Here is an 11,525-nt window from a genome sequence, read left to right as displayed (position 1 = left end):
CTGGGGAAAGGTACATGGGACCTTTCTGCACTATCTTTTCAATTTATAGTGAATCATAATTGATTGAAAATAAAAAGTTAAAAATTCAAATATAGATTTTCTATTCATGCTTTTGAACATGAACAGAGTTAAACTGGAGCACAGAGCCTTGCAGGGCCAAGAATCTGCTCTCCCCATGGAGAGATCTACATAACAACCATCTCTTCAGAATTTCTTAAAACTTTTTGAAAAAACTTACCCTATGGTAGAATTGAAAGACATTATTTCATATTGAACTGACTTAAGGAACACTCAGCAGGTCTGCCAGGTCTTCCTCTTAAGACAGGGTCCTTTCAAGACATTTTCTGAGTAAATGTGACTGAAATCACAAAGAGTGGCTCTTTCTTTTTGGTAAAAGTCATTTTCCTTAGGAAGAAGAATCCTGAATTGCTTTTACTTGTCCTTATTACGGTTGAAGCTTTGAAAGTTTCACTGCCAAATTTGGCTTTCAGTTTCCTAAAATTTATAACTCAGTGCGTGGATCCTTACACTATCGATCAAGGAGAGATACATGAGAAACTATGGAAACATGAGTGAAAGGGACACATACAATAGGAAATATTTCAGCAGTCTTATGAAGGCAGCTATCTAAGCCAGAGGAAATTTTATATATATATATATATATATATATATATATATACACACACACACATAAATGTACAATAAACACAAACATATGAATCACATGACCACACAATCCAAGAAATCTATCATAGTTTGGCTCCCAGTAGGACTGCCCTGGCAAACATTGAAATAACAACAAGCTTCTAACTTTCAAATCTTTTTTCCCCAATTTTTAAATTAAATTTTTTAAATTATTTTATATATAATAAAACATGCAGTAAACTATTGACTGTGAGGAAGACATGAGGCTAGCAATTGAGATTTGGAGGTCAAGAGTATATCAGTAGGTATGGAAACCAGCAATAAGGAAACCTGGCTTCATTTCTTTCTTCTTCCCACCAGCCACCTATCTTCAGTCATCCTCATAATTGAATTATTCCTTGAAGATAGGCTTTCTATGACTTTGAGTCTGTTCTTGCTCCTACTAGTATCTCTTCTGGAATCCAGCCCTCATCTGCACTCTACCTGGAGAACATCTACTTATCCTCCAGGATTCAGTCACTCTTGCTTGAACTATTTTTCCTCACTCTCCAATACACTTGGCTACTCTCACCTTTGTGTTCCCTCTGCATTCTATAGAACCTTCTACTGTCTTATCTACATGACTTTAGTCTACAACTGGGGTTTCCTGATAAAAACACTGAAGTCAAATTTGTCCTAGAATCTCTAACAACTAGGAAATTGTCAAGGGCATTGTAGAATTTAGCAATCATAGCTAACATGTTTTAAGGGAGTACTACATATCAGGTATTATTTCAAGTCCTATGCGCAGACTCTCATTTAAATCTCACAACTCCATAATGGGTTGTGTTTTCACCTGACTTTACAGATGATAAAGTTTTACTTTAATTGTTATTAATATACTGAAAATGCACTTGACAAATGTTTATTAAATTAAAGATAAGAAATGGATGAATGCCCAACTATTCAGTCTTCTCCTTAGGAATAAGACCTTGAAATATCCCTCTGAATTTAGTACACTGCAAGAAGGCCACCAGCCCCATATACTGTCCTGGCATAATCTGTTGCATTTTATGATCTGGAGAAGGTTTGCATTCTTGTAGTCCATCTTCTGATTCTAAAGCATACTTTAAGACATATGCCTTTATTATGCCACTGAAAATTTTCACATTGAGGACTCTGATCTTGTAATCTGGTTGGCTAGGTATGGATTTCTTTTCTAAGCTGGAGAATTGTGATCGCTGAATACTAAAGCCAAAACCAAGATAAATTCATTAGTCCTATATACAAAATCACTTGCTTTCTTTCTAATATAGCACCTTCATGAACAATTCTTTTGATTACTCCATTGTTCAAAATGGATCTGGTTCAATATATGGCACACATTTTGATTCGACTAGGAAGAGACTTAGAGAGATGGGTTCAGAATCAACTTGAATTTTGAATCCCAGTTCTGCCACTTACTCCACAGATGACTTTAGATGTGTTATATATAACTCTTCAGCCTCAGTTTCTTTAAGAGATCAAAAAAAAATTTTCAAGTACCACAATAAGCTAGTCTAGTGCCAGGTCTTATATGGATGGAGGGACATGATGTCTGCAGAAAACACTTATTATGAAGGTTCACACAGACACTTCAGGATGGAACACATGGAGCTTGACAGGCAAGGTGTTGGGTGTTTTTCTTTTGTGCAAGGCAAGGACTAAAACGGACTATTTCCTAATAGAAGATAATTCAAACTTGCCCCAAATTATTCTTAGCTTTAAAATTAAAAGTATTTTTTATTTTACATTTTAAAAGGATATGTTTATTAGGAAAAGGAGGGGGGAATAGCCACCTGCTTAGTTATAGGTGGGCAGAGGGAAAATTAAAAGTATTAAAATAAAAATTATCAGAATGATTCTTTAAGTCATTAGTCTAAACATACATAAGTAAATTTGTAAATATACATCTGAAAAACTTGAAAAATGGAGAAAGGTTACAATAATCTAAGGGACACTGCTGAGAATTTATTTCATGTTTCAAACATTTTAATTCTTCATGAGGCCACATTTCTATGTCCTTCAACCTAGAAATTGTAAGCTTATTTTTTTAAGATTTATTTATTTATGCATACAAGAACTGGGGTACAGGCCAGAGGTGTGTGGGGGGGGGGGTGAGAGGATTTACCAGAGACAGAGTGGGGAATAGAACAGGCAGACTGACTGAAGTACACTGCTGAGGGGAGCAGTGGGCGAGTCAGGAGAGGTCTGCCACACCATTTGGGTTGCTCCCAGGCCAGAGATGGAACTCGTGCTACAGAGGCTGTGGACAGCTTCACAGGTTGTGTCTTAACCCCTTGTGCTACCAGGGAGGCCCTGTTTAATTTTTTTTTTTTAATTGACACTTTTATATGTAAACTTAATCTGAAACTTTATCTTTTTTTTTTAATTTAAATTCTATTTTTATATTCCCCATACAATTACAACCCCCTTATTTTGACCCCAAGCCCTCCTTTCCCCGCCCCCCACCCCCCATAGAGTGTCTCTGGTTCATACTTTGTTGATTTTGAGATTTTCTTTCTTATAGTTATTCTTTTTCCTGGTCCCTTATTTAAGTTTTGTAGATTCCTGCTATGAGTGAGACCATCTGGTATTTTTCTTTTTCTTTCTGGCTTATTTCACTGAGCATGATCCCTTCCAACTCCATCCATGTTGCTGCAAATTGCATATGTTTATCTTTTTTGAATGCTGAGTAATATTCCATGGTGTATATGTACCACATCTTCTTGATCCAGCCATCTATTTTTGGGCATTTGGGTTGTTTCCAAAGCTTAGCTATTGTAAACAGTGCTGCTATAAACATAGGGGTGCAGGTGCTCTTTGGAATTGATGTTTCTGTGTCCTTTGGGTAAATACCTAGGAGTGGAATTGCTGGATCATATGGAAGGTCTATGTTTACTAGGTCAAGAAATCTCCACACAGCTCTCCATAGTGGTCGGACCAGTTTGCACTCCCACCAACAGTGCAGGAGAGTTCCTTTTACTCCACATCCTTGCCAACATTTGTTGTTGCTAGTTTTTTTAATATGTGCCATTCTCACTGGTGTAAGATGGTATCTCATTGTCGTTTTGATTTGCATTTCCCTGATTACAAGTGATGTTGAACATTTTTTCATATGCCTGTTGGCCATTTGCATTTTCTCCTCAAAGAAGTTTCTTTTTAGCTCTTCTGCCCATTTTTTGACTGGATTATTTTCTTTGTTATTGTTGAGTCTCATCAGCTCTTTGCAGATTTTTGTGATCAGTCCTTTATCATGAGTGTTGTGTGCAAAAATGTTCTCCCAGTCAGTGGGGTTTCTCTTTGCTTTTGTTATTGTCTCTTTTGCTGTGCAGAAGCTCTTTAATTTGATGTAGTCCCAGCTGTTTATCTTTGCCTTCACTATCACTGCTTTGGGTGATGTGTCTGTAAAGATGTCTTTGATGTGCAAATCACGTAGTGTTTCGCCTATATTTCCTTCTATGTATTTTATGGTTTCAGGTCTTATGTCTAGTTCTTTAATCCATTTTGAGTTGATTTTTGTGTATGGTGTGAGGTAGTGGTCAAGCTTCATTCTTTTGCATGTAGCGACCCAGTTTTCCCAGCACCATTTATTGAACAAACTTTCTTTGCTCCAATGCATAATCTTTGCTCCTGTGTCAAAGATTAGTTGACCATAAAACTGTGGGTTTATTTCTGGATTTTCTATTCGATTCCATTGATCTGTATGTCTGTTCTTGTTCCAATACCATGCAGTTTTGATGATTATGGCTTTGTAGTATAGTTTGAAGTCTGGGAGTGTGATGCCTCCATTCCCTTCTTTTTTTTTTCAGGAGAGCTTTGGCTATTTGGGGTTTTTGGTGAGTCCATATGAATTTCATCAATAATTGTTCTATTTCTTTGAAGAATGACATTGAAATTTTTATTGGAATAGCATTGAATCTGTATATTGCTTTTGATGGGATGGCCATTTTAATAATGTTTATTCTTCCAATCCATGAGCAGGGGATGTCTTTCCATTTCTTTGTGTCTTCTTCTATTTCTTTTAACAGTGTTTTATAGTTTTCTTTGTATAGGTCCTTTACCTCTTTTGTTAGATTTATTCCCAAATATTTGATTTTTTTTGTTTCAATAATAAAAGGGATTTTTTTTTTTTTATTTCTTCTTCTTCAGATTTATTGTTTGTGTATAGGAAGGCTACTGACTTTTGCGTGTTGATTTTGTATCCTGCCTCTTTACTGAACTGATTGATGAGGTGAATTAGTTTTTCTGTGGAGTTTTTGGGGTTCTCTATATATATTATCATGTCATCTGCAAATAGTGATAGTTTGACTTCTTCTTTTCCTATTTGGATTCCTTGTATGTCTTTCTCTTGTCTTATTGCTCTGGCTAGGACTTCCAGTATTATATTGAAAAGCAGTGGTGAGAGTGGACATCCTTGTCTTGTTCCAGATCTTAATGGAATTGCTTTCAGCTTTTCACCATTGAGAATGATACTGGCTGTTGGCTTGTCATAGATGGCCTTTATGATGTTGAGGTATGTTCCTTGTATCCCAAGAATTTCAAGGGCTTTCATCATGAATGGTTGTTGCACTTTGTTGAAAGCTTTCTCAGCATCTATTGATAGTATCATATGGTTTTTATATTTCTTTTTGTTGATGTGTTGGATAACGTTGATTGATTTTTGGATGTTGAACCATCCTTGTGTCCCTGGCATGAATCCTACTTGGTCATGGTGAATTATCTTATGGATACATTGTTGGATTCTGATAGCTAAAATTTTATTGAGGATTTTTGCATCAGTGTTCATTAGGGAGATTGGCCTGTAGTTTTCCTTTTTTGTGTTGCCCTTGTTCGGTTTTGGTATTAGTGTAATGTTGGCTTCATAGAATGTGTTTGGTATTGTCCCTTCCTTCTAAATTTTTTGGAAGAGTTTGTGAAGGATAGGCACTAATTCGTGTCTGAATGTTTGGTAGAATTCATTTGTAAATCCATCAGGTCCTGGGCTTTTGTTTTTGGGGAGGTTTTTGATTACCATTTCAATTTCGCTGCTTGTAATTGGTCTGTTTAGGTGTTCTATTTCTTCTTTATCTAGCTTTGGGTGATTGTAGAGTTTTAGGAATTTGTCCATCTCCTCTAGATTGTTGAACTTGTTTCCAAATAACTGTTCATAGTAGTTACTGATTATTCTTTTGATTTCTGCTGTGTCCGTTGTGATTTCTCCTCTTTCATTTATGATCCTGTTTATTTGTGCTTTCTCCCTTTTTTCCTTTGTGAGCCTGGCCAGGGGTTTGTCTATTTTTTTTTTTTTTCAAAGAACCAGCTCTTGGTTTCATTGATCTTTTGGATTGTTTTTTTAGTTTCAATTTCATTTATTTTTGCTTTGGTTTTTATTATTTCTTTTCTTCTACTGGTTTTGGGGTTTTTTTGTTGTTCTTTTTCTAGATCTTTGAGCTTCGAGATTAGGTTGTTTCTTTGAATTCTTTCTTGTTTTTTGATGTGAGCTTCTATTGCTATATATTTTCCTCTTATTAACTGCTTTTGCTTCATCCCATATATTTAGGATATTGGTGTCCTTGTCATTCAATTCAAAGAATTTTTTAATTTCTTCTTTGTTCTCCTCGTTAGTCCAGTGTTCTTCCAGTAGTGTGGTTTTTAATCTCCATGAGGTAGGAAAGTTCCTTGCCTTCTTTTTATGGTTTATTTCTAGTTTGATGCCTTCATGGTCAGAAAAGATGGTTGGTATGATTTCAATCTTGGTGTATCTGTTAATGTTTGTCTTGTGCCCCAGTATGTGATCGATCCTGGAGAATGATCCATGTGCGCTTGAGAAAAATGTGTACTCCGTTTTTTTTGGGTTTAGTGTACTATAGATGTCTGTTAAGCCCAAATGCTCTAGGTCCTTATTTAGAGCTTTAGTTTCTTTACTTATTTTTTGTCTTTTGATCTATCCATTGTTGATAGTGGTATGTTGAATTCTCCTAGTACGTATGTGTTTTCTCTGATGTCTGTTTTCAGAGAGGACAAGAGTTGTCTGATATATTTTGGTGCTCCTGGTTTGGTGAGTATACTCGTTTGGTGAGTATATGTTAATGAGTATTATTTCTTCTTGAAGTATTGAGTGTTAATGAGTGTTAATGAGTGTTATTGAAGTATTGAGTGTTAATGAGTGTTATTTCTTCTTGAAGTATTGTCCCTTTGATCATAATGTAGTGACCATTGGGGTCTCTTTTTATTTTTTTGAGTTTGAAGTCTGTTTTATCTGATATAAGTATAGCTGTTCCTGCTTTCTTTTTTGGTCCATTTGCTTGTAGGATTGTTTTCCATCCTTTAACTTTGAGCCTATTTTTATCTTTTGTAGCTAAATGTGTTTCCTGGAGACAGCAAAAGGTTGGGTTTTGTTTCTTAATCCAGGCTGCAACTCTGTGTCTTTTTATTGAAGAGTTTAGTCCATTTACATTTAGAGTTAATATTGATATGTTAGCATCTGTATTTGCCATTGTGTTTGTCTTTCCTTTGATTTTATTTATTTATTCTTTTAATAACTTTTTTTTTTTTTTGGTCTTCTTTCATTGTTATTCGTCCCTCTGAGGTTCTGGCTTTAGGATTCCTTGTAGTATTTTTTGGAGTGAGGGTTTAGTCGTAATGAAATTCCAGAGTTTCTGTTTGTCTGGGAAGGTCCTTATTCTTTCTTCATAGAGGAAGGAGAGCTTTGCGGGATAGAGTATTCTTGGTTGGCATCTGTTTTCTTAGAGTCTGTTGACTATGCCCCTCCACTCTCTCCTTGCCTGTAGTGTTTCTTCAGAGAAGTCTGATGTCAGCCTGATTGGTTTTCCTTTGAATGTTATCTGTTTCTTCCCTCTTGTCAGCTTCATTATTTTTTCCTTGTCCTGGATTCTTGGGAGCTTTACTATGATATGTCTTGCTGTATTTTTCCTTTCGTCGTGGAAGTTTGGTGTTCTTCTTGCTTCTTGTATATCAATTTTCAGTTCTCTTGCATTTGGGAAGTTCTCTTCAATTATCTCCTTGAATATTTTCTCTGTTCCTAGGTCTCTCTCCTCTCCTTCTGGAACTCCTATAACTCTTATATTTCCTTTCCTCATGGAGTCAGATAGTTCCCGAAGTCTTTCTTCGTTCTTTTTCTTTCGTACTTCTCTTTCCTTTTCTGTTTTGGTTCTTTTTATTTCTGTGTCTTCAAGAGTACTTATTCATTCTTCCATTTCATCTATTCTGCTTTCATTGCTTTTCCCAGAGTTCTTTAGTGCCTCCATTAATTCTTTGATCTCCTGTGTTTCTTTTGCTTCCCTCTTTAGGGACTCAATTTCATTCTTCTGCTCATTGATTATTTTTCTCATATCATTGTTTTCCTTTATTACTTCTGTCACTTTTTTAATCATGGCAATTTTAAATTCTCTTTCTGGAAGGCTCAGGAGTTCTTCCAAGTTACTGTCGTTGTAATCTGGGGGGTGGTTTTCTTTTTGTGGTGTGCTTTTTTCCTGAGGAGTTGTTAGGTTGCGTGTGGTTCTTCTACTCTGTTTTCTGTCTGTTTTCTAATTTGTTGTATGCTTTGGGACACTGTGTTGCTCGGACTGGCCGGCATCTTGGGTGAACTTCTCCGCTCCCCTCTGGCTCCTCCAGGAGCCATCTCTGGCTTCTGAGGGAGCTTTCTGCTGGTTTCAGGCAGTCTTTACTGAAGAAATGTCCCTATTCTAAAATGGCGACGCGGGACGCAGTCCCTGCACATCCAGTCTCAGGCACACTCTTCTGCGTGCCCGGTCTGCCCTGGCCATGGGTGCCTGCTCCCTCTGTGGGCTCAGACTGCTGGTCAGAAGGGGCCTGGCGTGGGCTAACTTCCCAGCTGGCCACTGGGTCCTCCGGGAGCCTTCTGCCCTTTTCAAGAAGTCTTTTCTTAAGAAATTTCCCTGTTCTATGGGGTGTTAGTGACTTTTTTTTTCTGGTCACTAGGTGGCGCCAGAGATCTCTCCTATTGTCCTTGAGGGGCTGTTTTTCGACCCCCCCCACCCCGTGGGACAGGGAACAGAGCGGGAATGGTAGGGTAAACCTCAATGGCTTTGGGGTGCTGTGTCTGCCTTGTGCCCCACCGTCGTGGAGGACCCATGCCCCGAATTTCATGCCCCGGGTCTCAGTTCCAAAGCCCTCAGGTCCAGGAAGTGGGCTGTAGCCCAGTTTAGTGGCGCGGGAATGGCGCCTTTTGTACCCCGCTCCTGTGCCTGGGCACCTGGTTCCTGCTTACTCAGTGAGGGACTTTCACCTCAGTGAGGGTCCCAGCGTGTCTCCCCGCAAGCCTAGGTCGCAGGCACAGGGACCTGGACAGCCACGATCCCGATCCGCGTTTGCTTTTCAAGTGCGCCAAGCGCTCAGCTTTTCTGTGCAAGCTTACAGGCCGGCCTGGGGCTGTGCACAGGTCTCCAGAGTCTTTGTTGTTCTCTAATGGCGCCCGGAGCCGTTCGCTTACCGCCGCAGCGAATCCTGCAGGGTTCTCCACAGCTCCCATTCACGGGGTGTGGTGGCTGCAATAGTTCCTTTCCACTCACAGTCCCGCTTGATGCGTAGTTTGGTCTTGTTGGTCGTTTTAGTTTGTTTTTTTCCTCCTCTCTGTTGGTTGGAGAGTGCCGACTTTGTGGGTGGGGGAGGGGAGCAGGGTTCTGCACTTTCCTCCCTTCTAGTCCTCTTTTATGGCAACTTTCTTCTTCGGGTAGTTTGCTGGAGTCATCCGTTTATCTTACGTGTCCCCGTTCTTACTGGGACCGGCCGCTTTTCCTCCCTATTAACCTTTTTTAATGGGAGATCTTACTCGCAGTGTCTTCTCGCCACCATGTTGCTCCGCCCCTCTCCTATTTATTCTTTTAATAACTTTTTTTTTTGGCCTTCTTTTGTTGTTATTCATCCCTCTGAGGTTCTGGCTTTAGGACTCCTTGTAGTATTTTTTGGAGTGGGGGTTTAGTCATAATGAAATTCCAGATTTTCTGTTTGTCTGGGAAGGTCCTTATTCTTTCTTCATAGAGAAAGGAGAGCTTTGCAAGATAGAGTATTCTTGGTTGGCATCTGTTGTCTTGAAGTCTGTTGACTATGTCCCTCCACTCTCTCCTTGTCCGTAGTGTTTCTTCAGAGAAGTTTGATGTCAGTGTGATTGGTTTTCTTTTGTATGTCATCTGTTTCTTCTCTCTCGTCAGCTTCATCATTTTTTTCCTTGACTTGGATTCTTGGGAGCTTGGCTATTATGTGTCTTGCTGTATTTTTCCTTTCATCATGGAAGTTTGGTGTTCTTCTTGCTTCTTGTATATCAATTTTCAGCTCCTTCTTCATGTTTGGGAAGTTCTCTTCAATTATGTCCTTGAATATTTTCTCTGTTCCTAGGTCTCTCTCCTCTCCTTCTGGGATTCCTATAACTCTTATATTTCCTTTCCTCATGGAGTCAGATAGTTCCCGAAGTCTTTCTTCAGTCTTTTTCATTCGTACTTCTCTTTCCTTTTCTGCTTTGGTTCTTTTTATTTCTGTGTCTTTGAGAGTGCTTATTCGTTCTTCCATTTCCTCTATTCTGTTATCACTGCTTTTCCCAGCATTCTTGAGCAAAAATCCTTTGATCTCCTGCATTTCCTTCATTTCCCTCTTTAGGGACTCAATTTCATTCTTCTGAGTGTTGTTTTCCTTAATAACTTCCATCAGTTTTTTCATCATGGCAATTTTAAATTTTTTTCTGGAAGGCTCAGAAGTTCTTCCAAGTCACCATAGTTGCAAGCTGGTGGGTGGGTTTTTTTTTTTTTTTTTTTTTGTGTGTGGTATGTCTTTTTTCTGAGGCGTTGCTACTTTGCTTGTAGTTTTTCTTTTCCCTGCTCCCTGTCTTCTAATTTTCCTTATGTGTGGGGACACTGTGCTGCTGGTACTGCCTGGCATCTTTTTGGTGTGTTCTTTCGGGAGTTTCAGAAACTGGCAATCCAAACGAGTCAAAAACAGTTATGCCAGAAGTCTAGTGAGGCAGTGGTACTTTGAGTATGTTAATGGTCACTGTCACAGAATCTCTCTTCCTCTGTGTTTAGTTACAAAGGTGTGTCTTGAAGTCCCACAGACTTCCCTGGAGGTGGGGCAGCTGGATTGTACTCTGGGTTCCAAATCTCTGGATCCTCCTCTGGGCTCCGACTTCCTGCCAGGTGGGACTGGGCTTGTGGAGACCTTCAGTTCACCTCTGATTGCGCAGGGAAACTTCTCCCTCTGGCAACATGGGGAGACTTCTGCCAGATTCAAGCAGTCTTTATTGAAGAAAGGTCCCTGTTCTAAAATGGCGCTTTGGAGACAGGCACACTCTTCCACGCACCCAGTCTGCCCGGCCGTGGGTGCCCGCTCCCCCTCTGGGCTCGGACTGCTGTCCAGAAGGGGCCTGGCGTGGGCCAACTTCCCAGCTCACCTCTGGCTCCTCCGGGAGCCTTCTGCTGGTTTCAAGCAGTCTTAATTGAAGAAAGGTACCTGTTCTAAAAAGGCGATGAGGGTATGCACTCCCCTGCGTGCCTGGTCTGCCCTGGCCTTGGGTGCCTGCTCCCCCTCTGGGTTCGGACTGCTGGCCTGAAGGGTCCTGGCATGGGAGAACTTCCCAGCTCACCTCTGGCTCCTCCGGGAAACTTCTGCCAGTTTCAAGCAGTCTTTATTGAAGAACAGTCCCTATTCTAAAATGGCAATTCAGAGACAGGCACACTCTTCCGCGCGCCCGGTCTGCCCCGGCCGTGGGTGCCCTCTCCCCCTTTAGGCTTGGACTGCTGGTCAGAAGGGGCCTGGCTTGGGCGAACTTCCCAGCTCACCTCTGACTCCTCAGGGAGCCTTCTGCCGGTTTCAAGCAGTCTTTACTGAAGAAAGGTGCCTATTCTATGGGG

This window comes from Talpa occidentalis, unplaced genomic scaffold (assembly GCF_014898055.3).
Source record: "Talpa occidentalis isolate TD23 unplaced genomic scaffold, MPIMG_talOcc4v2.1 talOcc4.2, whole genome shotgun sequence".
In the NCBI taxonomy this organism is placed as follows: domain Eukaryota; kingdom Metazoa; phylum Chordata; class Mammalia; order Eulipotyphla; family Talpidae; genus Talpa; species Talpa occidentalis.
The sequence above is the reverse complement of the archived record's forward strand: the minus strand, read 5'-3'. Positions refer to the sequence as shown.